This window comes from Hemitrygon akajei, chromosome 16 (genome assembly GCF_048418815.1).
Source record: "Hemitrygon akajei chromosome 16, sHemAka1.3, whole genome shotgun sequence".
In the NCBI taxonomy this organism is placed as follows: Eukaryota; Metazoa; Chordata; class Chondrichthyes; order Myliobatiformes; family Dasyatidae; genus Hemitrygon; species Hemitrygon akajei.
Window position 1 is genome coordinate 24,125,595 of NC_133139.1, and position 15,826 is coordinate 24,141,420.

Below are 15,826 nucleotides of genomic sequence, written 5' to 3' on the forward strand. Positions count from 1 at the left end.
TGTAGACTTGGCATATCACCAAAAATGTTGACGAACTTCTATTGATGCATTATGGAGGGTAGCCTAATTTGCTTCACGGTCTGCTACAGAAACATCAATATCCAAGAACAGAAAAGGTTACAGAAAGTGGGAAATGCATCGCGGGCACACGCTCCCCACCACTGAGCACATTTACATGGAGCGGTGCCACAGGAAAGCAGCGTGCATCATCAAAGACCCCCACCATCCAGGCCATGCTCTCTTTCTGCAGTAGACATCAAGCAGGAGCTACAGAAACTTCGGGTCCGGTGACACCAGATTCAGGAACAGTCATTACCCTACACCAGGTTCCTGCACCAGCATAGATAACTTCACTCACCACTAGTCAACCGACTTTACCACCTACACACACTTTCAAGGACTCTGCAACTCATGCTCTCAGTGTTATTTTTATTAGTAGAGTTTGTCTTATGTACATTGTCAGAATTTATCTCCTTATGTATAGTTTTTAATAAAATCCTGTTGTTCCTTTATTCCCCGTAAATGTCTGCAAGAAAGTGAATCTCAGGTAATGTAGGGTACATGTAATACTATAATCAATTCACTTTGAACTTTGAGCCTTCACTGGTTTGCAACAAATGATCCACTTTTGACCTTGTCCCCTCTGTCCTCCCCCTCTTCACTGTAAATCAGCTTGTTTTTATTTCTACCCCAGAGTCTCGGGCTTTCTTCTGGATTCTGCAGTCGTCCACTCCACTTAAAGTTGATCTCATCTGGAAGTCTGCTGTCCTGCGCCCTAATTCATGCTCGTTATCCTACCGTGGCTCCTGCTCCAACAGTGCCTCACACATTAAACATTTCTTAAACATTTTAGGTTCCTTAAATATTAAGGTTGTCATAGCTGTGTGGGGGAGGGGACGTGGGGGATAAACTCCCTCTACCTATTAAGTGCTCCCAATGACATGCACCTCAATTAACCTCTGACAACCAAGTCCAAATCCTGTGTGGCTTAGCTACTAAAGCCAGCAGAACCCTTTCTACTGACAGGAGAAGAGGCAAAGGTGGGTTGCAGGTACCCTAAACCCATTTGCTACGGGCAGATAGGTCTCGTCAGCTGTGGTTGGCAGCTCATCTGGGAGGAGGAAAGCTCTGAGCTCAGACCTCCGCTGCCTTGCGGCCATACCCACTCATGGGGAAGGCTTCGGGAGTAAAACCCGGAGCTGGAGTCCCTAAGGCAGCGGCGCTGATGGTGCCAAACTGTATCGGTCTCTGCCATACCCATCTGCTGCTTGGACAACAGCCTGCTCTCCATATTGTACTGCCCTGGTTTGCGTATGACTGCTCGGACACAACATCCACGGCTGACCCTGATACGCGGAGAGCCCTGACGTTTGTCATTCTCCCTCATAAACTTCCCATTCCTTACTCTCTCTGGCCTTACACTCCCTGAACACAATGCACTTCCTGAATCCTCTGCTCTTTATGAAACCCCAATTTTCAATGCCTCACCACTGGTGGGTGTCTCTTTCAGGCAGCTAACCCCAGTAACGTTGCAATTCCTTCCTAAGCCCCTCATCTGGGAGGAGTTAATGATAATGAGGGAAGAATAAGACATGGAGATATGAGGGATAAGTCCAGGTAGGTGGTTGGTAGCACAGATTCAGCGGGAGCTTGGATGCCGTCTCCAAACAAGAAGCAGTCCAATCCCAGTACATTTCAAATCATAGCCGTGGACTTCAGCCCAGCTTGAATGAAGAAAACCCTGCCCAGTTACCATCAGCATACAACCTACAGCACCGGAGGTCCCAACACACTAGACCACTGTTATACTAAGATAAAGAATGCCTCCCGTTCCGTGCCCAGACCGCAATTCAGTAAATCGGATGGCTTGGCTGCCCTCCTCCTACCCGCATACAGGTTGAGGGTAAAGAGCAAAGCTCTCGAGAGAAGGACGACAAAGAGGTGGTCGCCGGAGGTAGAGGAGCGGGATGGGCCGCGTTCAAGGACTCATCTGTGGATCTGAATGGATACACCATGGTTGTAATGGAACTTAATAGCACAGATGAAAAATGAGTGGCCCCCACAAAATCACTCACAGACTTCCCTCATCAGAAGCCCTGGATGAACTATGAGATTTGGGATCTGCTGAGAGCCAGATCAGAGACATTAAAGTCTAGTGACCAAGGAAGTTACACAGGTCCAGGCACGATCTCCAGAATGGCATCTCACAGGCGAAGTGCAATTCTGAACTGAACTCGAATCAACGAAGGATGCTCGACAGTTGTGGCAAGTCTTGAATACAGTACTATCACCCCTTATAAAGTTAAATCAGGTGACATGGGTGACAACAGGGCTTCGCTTCCAGATGAACTCAATTCCTTCTATGCTCACTTTGACTGTCAGAACATGGAGAAATGATCACAAACTCCCACATTCCCCAATGATGACATGATCTCAATTTCTGAGGTCAACGTGCAAGTGGCCTTCAGGAGGGTGAACCATCCAGCCCAGATGGTGACTGGCCAAGTTCTAAAGACCAGTGCTGATCAACTGGCTGGAGTTTTCATTAAAATCTGCAACCTCTCGCTCCAGTGTGTGCAAGACCCACCTGCTTCATGCCGGCTTCCATTACACCAGGACCTGCTTCAATGACTATCGTCCAGAAGCACTTACATCCACAGTGTGGTGATGAAATATATCAACTCCTGCCTGAGAAGTGACTTAGATCCTCTCGAATTTGCCTGCCGGAGGAGCAGATTAACATCAGATGCCACCTCATTGGCTCTTGACTCAACCTTGAAACGTCTGTATAGCAAAGATGCACACATCAGGACGCCCTTCATTGACTACAGTTTAGAGTTCAATACCATCATCCACTCAAAAACTAAGCAATAAGCTCCAAGACCTGGGCATCAATACCTCCTTGTGCAATTGAATCCTTGATTTCCATTCGCAGATCCCATTTAGTTTGGATTGGTAACAATATCTCCATGATCTCCACCAGCACAGGTGAACCGCAAGGCTGTCCGTTTAGCCCCCTGCTCTGCTCCCTCTACACTTGGCTAAGCACAGCTCCAATGCCATATTCAAGTTTGCTGACAACACCACTGTTTTAGGCCGAATCAAAGGTGGTGATGAATCAGCATATGGGAGAGAGATTAAAAATCTGGCCGAGTGATGCTATAACAACAACCTTTTACTCAGTTTCACCAAGGCACTGATTATTGATTTCAGGAGAAAGAAACCAGAGGTCCATGAGCCAGTCCTCATCGGAGGGTCAGAGGTGGAGAGGGTCAGCGACTTTGCATTCTTCAGTGTAATTATTTTGCAGGACCTGCTCTGGCCCCAGTATGAAAGTGCAATTACGAAGAAAGCACAGCAGTGCCGCTACTTTGGAGTTACAGAGATTTGGCGTGACATCTAAAACTTTGACAAACTTCTGGTGGAGACTATATTGACTAGTTGCATCACAGCCTGGTTTGGAAACACCGACGGCCTTGAATGGAAAAGCCTATAAAAGCAGTAGATACAGTCCATCACGGGTAAAGCCCTCCCAACCGTTGAGCACAACTACATGAAATGTTGTCACAGGAAAGCAGCATCCATCATCAGGGACCCCCCCGCCACCCCCGCCACCTCGCCACCCAGGACACGCTCTTTCCTGCTGCTGCCACCAGCAAGAAGGTACAGGAGCCCCAGGACTCACACCACAGTTATTACCCCTCAACTATCTGGCCCTTGAACCAAGGAGGGTAATTTCATTCAGCTTCACTTGCCCCACCATTGAAATGTTCCTAGAACCAAAGGATTCACTTTCAAGGTCTCTTCATCTCAGGTTCTCAATATTTAATGTTTATTTATTTATTATTACTATTATTTCTTTCTTTTTGTATTTTCCCAGTTTGTTGTCTTCTTCAGTCCAGATGAACACCCAAGCTGGGTGATCTTTCATTGATCCAGTTATGGTTATTATTCTATAGAATGATTGAGTATGCTCATAAGAAAATGAATCTCATGGTTGTATCCAGAGAAATATATGTACCTTGATAATAAATTTACTTTGAACTTTAAGTCTGTGACTCGCTCTGAAGTGCTCCATAAGGCTCTCCTCATCATTTGACCACTTACCTGCCATCTTGTTGTTCTGCATGAACTTTCATGCCTCCTGTGATATTTTTCTACAATAAGATGCGCCTCATTGGGAAGCCCAGAGGTCACCATGAAAAGCCGAAGTTTCTTCAAATGAGGATAATGTTTCATGGATAATCACAAATGGTAGGACCTTAACTGAGATGAAGAAAGTAGCTTAAGTGACCTCCTGATGGTCGTTAGGAATTGAAGCAGCTGATGTGCATCTGTGGCTGTGCGTAGTAAAGCTGCAGTCACACGTCACTGATAATTAATTGAGAGTCCAGATGAGATTAATTGCACTTTCAGGCAAGTCAACACTATGAGTAATGAGCACGCCCAATGGGTTTGCAATCCCAGTGTTTAAGTTTGCCCGGTGTGCACCTGTGAACTTGTACAATTCCTGGTGGAGCAATCAAAGAGAAAGCAGGACCTAAATTTTATTTTTGACTGGTGTGAGCAAACTTCTCTTTAGTTAGTTCAATGATCGGTAAGCCTTACTTGATATTTACTAGCACAAATCCCATACAGCTCAGAACAGATGACAGGTAATGAGGTGCAATTGCTAGCAGGGTAGTGCGGCAGCCAATTTGCACAGCAAGCTCCCACAAGCAACCAAGTGATAATGTGAGTATAATCTATTTGTGGTATTGTTTAAGTATTCATTCTGAAGGTTTTCTAACTGTGGAAGGTGTGCATGCCATGCTTTTTAACCAGACGTTTCGTAAAATGTTTGGCTAACAGAAGTCATAGCCTCAGAATAGAAGGATGCCCCTTTAGGGCAGAAATGAAGAGGAATTTCTTTAGCCAGAGGGTGGTGAATCTGTGAAATTCATTGCCACAGACAGCTGGGGAGGCTAAGTCATTGGGTATATTCAAAGTGGAGGTAAGGGTGTCAACGGTTACATGGAGGTGGCAAGAGAATGGGGGTAAGAGGGATAATAAATCAGCCCTGTTTGAACAGCGGAGCAGGCTCGATGGGGTCAGATGGCCTAATTGTGTTCCTCTCTGTAACAGTGATGTGAAATACCAGCTGTGACCGATAGATGGCGCCTGGGCTTCAAGGTTGCGCGTCTCACACTGACTCCTTTCATTTCATCCTTCCCTCGTGAACAGTGTGCCTTCTTTTTACATGTGGGGATGTTTATTGAGCCAGATCCTGCTGATAGCTGTGAACCGCTGGCTGTGTGAAGTTCAGCCTGTGCAGGACGCACTGCAGGTCAGGAAGTGGTGGATCTGACCCCTTGCTCTCGGCACAAAGGCCAGGGCAGTTCAGAATGGCCCCGAGTTGACTGACAGGGTGCACCGCGTATTTATTCGAATGGGGTCAGTGCCCTGCAAGGAAAGGCTAAATATTGTTTTTTTTTAATTAATTGATATTGAGGGGGAAACTACAGATTGATTAGCCTAAATTCATAGTAAGGGAAATCATAAGAGTCCTTTGCAGAATACATGAAAATGTTTGATTTTAAAAAATCACACTTAAAAATCCGGTGGAATCCAACGCAATTAGCATGGACATGGAAGTTAATTCATGCTTGACAAACTTACTGGAGATCTGAGAACTACATCAGATAAAATTAGCTTGGTTTGTCACGCGAACATCAAAATATACAGTGAAATCTGTTGTTTGTCTCAACGCTAACACGGCCCAAGGATCGCATGCAGTCCTAGTTGACCCGAAGATGTCCAGGCTTTGGGGAGGACGCAGAAGAGGTTTACCAGGATGCTGCTTGGATTAGAGGGCGCGCGCTAGAATGAGAGGTTTCCTCCGGAACAGCGGCAAGCTGAGAGGAGATCTGATAGAGGTTTCTGAGACTGAGAGGTATTGATAGAGCATACAGACAGTATCTTTTTTTCCCTGGGTTGAAATATCTAATACCAGAGTGGATGCATTTAAGGTGAAGGGGGGTAATTTCAAAGGCGATGTGAGGGGCAAGTTTTTAAACTCAGGGCGGTAGGTGCCCCTCCCTGAGGTGGCAGTAGAGGCAGATACATAAAGGAATTTAAGAGACATTTAGACAGGCACATGAATGTGAGGAAGATGGAAGGACATGGACATTGTTCAGGCAGAAAGGATTAGTGTGGTTTAATCGGTTCTGCACAACATGGTGGGCTGAAGGGTCTGTTCCTGTGCTGTACAGTTCTATGTGCTGGGGGCAGCCCGCAATTGATACCACAGGACTGCAGAAGGATGGGGTTGAGAGGGATCAGCCATGATTGAGTGATGGAGCAGACCGGGTAGTCTTTCCACTGTTGTGCCTTCCATGCTAGAGTACTAAATGTTGTGAATTTAGTATTTCAGTAATATTTGAATAATATTGTAAGTATATTGTTTGATTAAACATTCTTTGTTGTTTATGTAATTTATATTGGGCTATATGTGAAAGTATGTGAATGGCTCAGATCTTGAGGAAACCATGCTGACTATGGCCTATTTTATCATGTGCATCCAAGTATCCTGAGACCTCATTGTTAGCAGCCGACTCCACCATCTTCCCAGCCACTGAGGTCAGACTAACTGGCCTATAGTTTCCTTTCTTCTGCCTCTCTCCCTTCTTGAAGAGTGAAATGGCATTTGCAATTTTCCGTTCTTCCATAACCATTCCAGAATCTAGTGATTCTTGAAAGATCATTATTGCTGCTTCCATGATCTCTTCAGCCACCTCTTTCAGAATCAGAATCAGGTTTATTATCACCGATGTGTGATGTGAACTTTGTTAATTTAGCAGCAGCAGTTCAATGCAATACATAACCTAGCAGAGAGAGAAAAAAATAAATAAAATAAAACATAATAATAAATAAATAAATCAGTTAGGTATATTGAATAGATTTTTTTAATGTGCAAAAAACAGAAATACTATATATTTTAAAAAGTATACAAAGATTCAATGTCCATTTAGGAATCGGATGGCAGAGGGGAAGAAGCTGTTCCTGAATCACTGAGTGTGTGCCTTCAGGCTTCTGTACCTCCTACCTGATGGTAACAGTGAGAAAAGGGCATGCCCTGGGTGCTGGAGGTCCTTAATAATGGATGTTACCTTTCTCAGACACCACTCCCTGAAGATGTCCTGGATATTTTGTAGGCTAGTGCCCAAGATGCTGACTAGATTTACAACCTTCTGCAGCTTCCTTTGGTCCTGTGCTGTAGCCCCTCCATACCAGACAGTGATGCAACCTGTCAGAATGCTCTCCACAGTACAACTATAGAAGTTTTTGAGTTTTTCAGAACCCTGTGGTGTACGCTATCTGGTCCAGGTACCTTCAGATCTTTCAGTTTCCCAAGAACCCTCACTCTAGTTATGGTAACTTCACACACTTCAGGACCCCTGACAAACAGGAACTTTCACATTACCGAAGACTAATGCAAAATATTTATTCAATTCATCCGCCATTTTTGTATCCCCCAATACTACCTCTCCAGCATCATTTTCCAGCAGTCCAATTTTCACTCTTGCCTCTCTTTCCAACTTCATATATCTGAAGAAACTTTTGTTATCCTGTTTATTATCATTGGCCACCTTACTTTCGTATTCCATCTTCTTAATATGGTTTTTAGCTGCCTTCTGTTGGGTTTTAAAAGCTTCCCAATCCTTTAACTTCTCACTAATCTTTGTTCTATTATATGCCTTCTCTTTGGCTTTTATGTGGACTTTGACTTCTCTTGTTAGCCATGGTTGTGTTATCTTTCCTTTAGAATACTTCTTCCTCTTTAGGATGTATATATCCTGTGCCTTCCGAATTGATTCCAGAAATTCCAGACATTGCTGTTCTGCCGTCATCCCTGCCAGTGTTCATTTCCAATCACTTCTGGCCAACTCCTCTCCCATGCCTCTGTAATTCCCTTTACTCCACGGTAATGCTGATACATCTGACTTTAGCTTCTCCTTCTCAAGTTTCAGGGTGGATTCGATCATATTATGATCTCTTTCCACTAAGGGTTCATTTACCTTAAGCTCTCTAATCAATTCTGGTTCATTGCACAACACGCAATCCAGAATAGCTGATCCCCGAGTGGGCTCAACCACAAGTTGCTCTAAAACCCAACTCGTAGGCACTCTAGAAACTCCTCCTCCTGTAATCCAGCACCAACCTGATTTTCCCCAATCTACCTGCATATTTGAAGTCCCCCATGACTATTGTAACATTGCCCTTTTAGCATGCATTTTCTATCTCCCATTGTAATTTGTAGGCAATATCCTGACTACTGTTTGGGGGGGGGGGGGCTCTATGTACAACTCCCATCAGGGTCTTTTTACCCTTGCAGTTCCTTAGCCCTATCCACAATGATTCAACACCTTCCAATTTTATGTCACCTCTCTCTAATGATTTGATTTTATATTTTACCAACAGAACAATGCCGCCCCCTCTGCCTTCCTGCCTGTCCTTTTGATACAGTGTGCATCCTTGGACATTAAACTCCCAGCTATAATCTTCTTTCAGCCATGATTCAGTGATGCCTACAAAATCACAACTGCCAATCTGTAACTGCGCTGCAAGTTCATCAACCTTATTCTGTATACTGCGCACATTCAAATACAACAGCTTCAGTCCTGTATTCACCTTTTTCAATTTTGTCCGCCTTTTACATCGCAACTCATCCTGTTGACTCCATTTTTGCCCTATCAGCAGCCTCTCCTGACTGCACATTGCCGCTGTTTGTAAACCAGCTACCTGAATGGTGGAGACGGCACCTGATGTCATCTAGGGATGACACAGCTGAGGAGAGCAGAGTCAATTGTTCGAGAAATAAGGTGGCCAGAGCTGTCAGAACCACTTCCTGCAGTCTCAGAGTCAACTCCTACAACCACCACGGAGGAGGCCCTGGAAGCTGAGATTGTTTCACAGTCACAAGTATCACCTGCCCAGCAAAGTGGCCGTCATTGAAAGACATTATTCCACAAGAGTAAGAAATCCTCCACAGTAATTAAACCTGTAGGCCTGAATGGGACAATTTAGAATTTACTATACTGTGGATTACTATATAGTAGTTGTATAATATTGTGTGTATATGAGAGAGTAATACTTTACACAATTGAGTCGAGATGCATTCTATATTCTGTTGGAGTTTGTAGCTAAGCAGGAAGGAGTGTCTTGTATTTAATATTTGAGTAATATTGCAAATATATTGTTTGATGAAGCATCCTTTGATATTTACATAATTCATCGTGGGTTATATGTAAAAGTATGCGAATGGCATGCGTTATTACCACGTCAGAAATGCGCACCACACTAAAAAGTGACACATATCCCCCGCTCTGTGTTCTTCTATCAATTGGTTTTATGTTCTGGAGTTACTAAATTCTCGAATGTCCACAGCAAACCCGTATGTCTTTGGAATGTGGGAAGGAACCAGAGGAAACCCACATGGTCGCGGAGAGAATGTACAAGCTCCTTGCAGTCAGCGGCAGGAATTGAACCCCAGTTGCTGGTGCTGTAAAGCTTTATACTAACTGCTTTGCTATCATACCATGTGTAACTGGTAGAATAGATAAAGGAGACCTGGTGGATGTGGTGCACTTAGGTTTCAAGAAGACCTGAGCTAGTCCTCAATGGGGGATCAGAAGTGGTGAGGGTCAGCACCATTGAATCGCTTGGCGTTATCATTTTAGAGGATCTATCCTGGATCCAGAATGTAAGTGCCATTACAAAGAAGGCACAGCAGTGCCTCTACTGTTTTAGAAATTTGCAAAGATTCAACATGTCATCTAAAACTTTGACAGACTTCTATAGATATGTGACGGAGACTATACCGACTAGTTGCATCACGGCCTGGCATGGAAACACCAATACCCTTGAATTGGAAGAGCATACAAGAAGTAGTGGATATGGCCCAGTCCAACATGAGTAAAGCCCTCCCCATCATTGAACATATCTACATGGAGCGTTGTCATAGGAAAGCAGTATCCATCATCAAGGGCCCTCACCATCCAGGCCATGATCTCTTCTCACTGCTGCCATTAGGAAGAAGATACAGGAACCTCCGGACTCACACCACCAGGTTCAGGAAGAGTTATTACCCCTCAGCCATCAGACTCTTGAACCAAAGGGGGTAACTTCACTCAACTTCACTCGCTCCATCACTGAACTGTTCCCACAACCTATAGACTCACTTTCAAGCATTTTTCATCTCATGTTCTCTATATTTATTGCTTATTTATTTATTTATTATTATTATTATTATTATTTCTTGCTTTTTGTATCTGCACAGTTTGTTGCCTTTTGCATATTGGTTGAATGCCCAAGTTGGAGCAGTCTTTCATTGATTGCATTATGATTACTATTTTATTATGAATTTATTGAGTATGCCCACAAGAAAATGAATCTCAGGGTTGTATATGGTGACATATATGTACTTAAGATAATAAGTTTACTTTGAACTTTTAAATTTTGAACTTTGCTGCAAAATACTTTTATTACAATATGGTTCTGATCCAATCAATATGTTCAAGCAAATTGTTTTATTATACAATTACTAACAGGAACAAACAGTGGACACGATTCAAGTAAACAGTCCCCAGCGACACTTTCGTGTTCCTGGTTACTGCAAGTTTATGACTGTTCAAGACTCCTTTATGCCACTTGGCCATGATACAGGTTGAAGTAAAGTCTGCTCAGGAAACAGCTTTTTTGAGAGAAAACAAAATAATGACCTTTCGTCCCTCCTGCTGTTCCACAGCCCTAACAACAACAAATGTACACGTATCTTAGGGTTTTTTTTTGTCCTTGGCATTACTTCCCACTTCCAGTCCAAAGAAGTTCTCCCTTTCAATGGCAAAATCTCCTTTTATACACATGATACAAACAACTTTCCATCACATGACATATCTCTGTAGTAAACAAGTTTTAGTTAAGTTACACTGTTAAAAATCACTTGTTTCATAATGGTTAGTGCCAACGATATATATCATAAGGTACAGATAAATTAAGCAGAGAGTATAATGCCATTATTCCAAACTGATTACAATGTTCTTGCTATATTCTGCATCACACTATAGCCACTGATAAACCCCACCTACGAGATTAATGTGCAATTTAATGCACAAGGTGTTGAACCTTGCAGTGGACGGGCAATAGCAGCAGAAGACCACGAACATGTGTACAGTACCCAGTCTGTTAAGTACAGGATGTATATTAATGATCTGAGTGAAGGAACCAAGCACAGTATATTATCACCAAGTTTGCCAATGACGTGGAACTGTGTGAGATTATGCATTGTGAGCAAGATGCAATAGGCTCCAAGATAGTTTGGACAGCTGGAGGCAATGGGCAAATACAAGGCAGGTGCCAAGTAAAGTGGATAAGTGTGAGGCAATCCACTTTGCTAGGTGAAACCCGGAGCAGGATATCGTTGGAATGTTGATAGACTGGGAAATTTCGACACACAAAGGTACCTGGGTATTCTTATGCACCAATCATGGAAAACAGATATTGCAGGTAAAACAAGCAGTTAAGGAAGCAAAAACATGTTGGCTTTCATTGCAAAAGATTTAAAGTACAGGAGCAGGGATACTTTAAGGTTAAAGGAAAAATAAAAACAGCAGATGCTGGACTTCTGAAACAAGTCATTGCTTCCCGTGGGATGCCACAGAATCAGAATCAGGTTTATTATCACCGGCAGTTAACCCAGCATCAGCAGCTCAATGCAATTCATGATATAGCAGGAGAAAAAAATAAATAATAAATACAATAATAATACATATAATAATAAATAAGTAAATCAATTACGTATTTTGAATGGATTTTTTAAAAACATGCAAAAACAGAAATACTGTATATTTTTTAAAAAGTGAGTTAGTGTCCAAAGCTTCAATTTAAGAATCGGATGGCAGAGGGGGAAGAAGCTGTTCCTGAATCGCTGAGTGTGTGCCTTCAGGCTTCTGTACCTCCTACCTGATGGTAACAGTGAGAAAAGGGCATCCTTAATAATGGATGCTGCCCTTTTGAGACACCGCTCCTTGAAGATATCTTGGATATTTTGTTGGCTAGTACCAAAGATGGAACTGACTAGATTTACAACCTTCTGCAACTTCTTTCGGTCCTGTGCAATAGCAACCCCCCCACCACCCCCCCATACCAGACAGTGATGCAGCCTGTCAGAATGCTCTCCACGGTACATTTGGAGAAGTTTTTGAGTGTATTTGTTGACATACCAAAATCTTTTCAAACTCCTAATAGAGTATAGCCACTGTCTTGCCTTCTTTATAACTACATCGATACGTTGGGACCAGGTTAGATCCTCAGAGATCTTGACACCCAGGAACTTGAAGCTGCTCACTCTCTCCACTTCTGATCCCTCTATGAGGATGGGTATGTGTACGTTCGTCTTACCCTTCCCAAAGTCCACAATCAGCTCTTTCGTCTTACTGACGTTGAGTGGCAGGTTGTTGCTGCAGCACCATCCCAATAGTTAGCATATCTCACTCCTGTACGCCCTCTTGTCACCACCTGAGATTCTACCAACAATGGTTGTATTGTCAACAAATTTATAGACGGTATTTGAGCTATGCCTAGCCACACAGTCATGGGTATAGAGAGAGTAGAGCAGTGGGCTAAGCACACGCCCCTGAGGTGCGCCAGTGTTGATTGTCAGCGAGGAGGATATGTTATCACCAATCCGCACAGACTGTGGTCTTCCGGTTAGGAAGTTGAGGATCCAATTGCAGAGGGAGGTACAGAGGCCCAGGTTCTGTAACTTCTCAATCAGGATTGTGGGAATGATAGTATTAAATGCTGAGCTATAGTCAATGAACATTTTCATAATTAGTCCTTGCTAAGATTTATGCATCCTACATCAGATAGGTAACCCTCATTGACATTCCTTGTAACCATCTCAAAAGATTCAATTAATTAGACACAACCTTCCTTTAATGTGACTCTGCTGTTTCACATTGTTCTTTGATGATAATGCATAAGTATCGGTTCTTGAAATTTATATAGCTTCCAACTTCACACACAGATGATCTTTTTGGTCTCTAATAGGACTATTGTAATCCTTCCCTTTTCTACGTGTAATTGTAGAGCAGCTTGGGTTTGTTTCCCTTGGTTTTAACTACCGATGTTCTACATAGCATCGGTCGCAATAATTTCCTTCACCTCATCCTCCATGTCGTCCTTTTGGAAAAGTGCACGGATGAGTGGAGTATGGAAAGCTACATTCAAGGTGTGGGTTGAAGGGACTAGGCAGAGTAACAGGCCAGCATGAACTAGATGGGCCAAAGGGCCTGTTTCTATGCTGTGGCACTCTATGACTCATTCCCCACGCCTCCCATTGTTTTGATGGCCAGTTTACAGCTGCTGCTATGTCATGCTTCGCATAAAATTAACTTTGCTACAATTTAGAATTTTGCTTTTGTTTTTGTCCATTTCCACATGATTCTAAAATGTAACCCCAGAGGCATTTGGACTTTCCATAGAATAGGTACCCTAATGAACTGTGGAGTTCTAGCACCTGCATCATCCTTGTAGAGTGTTATCTGTAGCTGTCGCCTTAACCTGTGCGGTTTTGATTATCATCTCATTCTTGGTTTCCTCATGTAAAACCGGTCACTTCAACTGCTGCTGTGTCTCCAGAGAGACCAGCCCAATCTCCTCTGCCATCCTTCGAAGAGGGCCTTTATTTCCCAAGAGCCAACTCCTCTCCCTTATCCCATCTGCCCAAGGTCCATGACGCACAACAGAACCTTCAGTCTGACAAGGAAGGTCGGCTTGATACAAATCATAAATATTTTCACTTTCAAGAGGAAATCTGCAGATGCTGGAAATCCGAGCAACACACACAAAATGCTGGAGGAACACAGCCGGCCAGGCAGCATCTAGGTCCTGCCAAAGGTTTTTGGCCCAAAACGGCAACTGTACTCTTTTCCTAGATGCTGTCTGGCCTGCTGGGTTGATTTTGTGTGTGTTGCTAACATTTTTACTTTGTCCATGATCATCTTCTCTCTTCTCCTGAAGCAGCTGATTCACCTGGACGTACAGGTCCCAGATATGCTGTTTCTCCCAGGGATACTGATCCCATGCACAATGAATCTTCCCAAAGAAAAGTCTCACAAACACTGACACCTCCTGAGGTACAGGTCCCACACACAATGGCTCCCCTCAGAGTACAGTCCCACAAACTCTAAGTCTCTCTGTGGTACAGATTCCACACACAATGATTCTTCCTAGGGTACGGGATGCACAAATACTAACTGTCCCTGGGATAGGGTCCCACAGACATTGAGCCTCCCTGGGCACAGAGCCCAGAAACACTGACTCTCCCTGGTGTACAATACCCATACATACTGACTCTCCCCAGGATAGGGTCCCACAGACATTGAGTCTCCCTGGGTACAGAGCCCAGAAACACTGACTCTCCCTGGTGTACAATACCCTTACATACTGACTCTCCCTGGGCACAGAGCCCAGAAACACTGACTCTCCCTGGTGTACAATACCCATACATACTGACTCTCCCCAGGATAGGGTCCCACAGACATTGAGTCTCCCTGGGTACAGAGCCCAGAAACACTGACTCTCCCTGGTGTACAATATCCATACATACTGACTCTCCCCAAGAGATGTACCCCACATACCCTGACTCTACAAAGGCTAAAGCTTCATGGACACTGACTGCCTTTAGAATAGGGTCACGTAGATACAGACTCTCCCTGGGATAGGGTCTCATAGACACAGACTCTCCCCGGAATACAGGTCCCACAAATGAACTCTCATTGAACTAATGGACACTGATTCTCACTGGAATACAGATTCCAGAGACGTTGCTTCTCGCTGGTTCTGGGTCCCAGAGATACTGGTCTAGTGGGGCGTAACTGTGCATGAACTGTGAATAACAGCAGAGTGCATGTGTGTGTGTGTGTGAGAGAGAGAGTGATAGATAGACAGACAGAGACATACATACATAACCCAACTCAAACACACTCATTCACTCACTGACTCACACACTCACACTGAATGAGGTGTCTATGTGGTTAATGTAGTTGATTAATCCACTTTCTTTCTGTGAGTGGTTTGAACTCACCGTAGTCAATGATTCTTAATTGTGCAGTCTGTAAACAGGTCTTGAATTGTTTCTGGGTTCGCTGGGTTTATCTATTTAATTGGCTTGCAATAGCCTAAAATAAAAACATTTTCCTTTATCTTGTTAACATTTAAGGATAGTGTAATCGGTACAAAGTGGAAAAAGCATAAGTATACCTGATGGACTAGTGCCAACGCATGCAATATGTACTTGCTGGTGTGCAATGAACAGTATGTTTCCATAATGTGCTCCGAACAGGTCAATGGACAACGAAAACAGAAGCTGCAGCTAGATCTTTCCCCGCCAATGGGAATAGAATCTCGACGGGTCAGGCTGAGAGTGGCTCATTCAGCAAAGACGTCTACATGATGCAAACTGGTGTTATGGCTAACATGGCTTAGCTCACAGTCAATATGGTACTCGTTGCTGGCCGGACGAGGACAGGATCACAGGAAAGGTGCAGCAATAAAGAAAGACCAGCATCAAGCATCTCCCAGAGTACAATACAGGCAAGTCTGAAATACAGTCACTATTTTAGTTGGTTAAACCTAAATTGGACAACGTTGCGTAAATGAATTGAGAAAACTGATGAGTAGTAATTAGATGTATTGGATGTCCTGATTTTTGTTTTTATGACTCAAGAGAAAAAAACAACGAACTGCTGGAGGAACTCCGCTCGTCAATCAGCATCTATGGAGG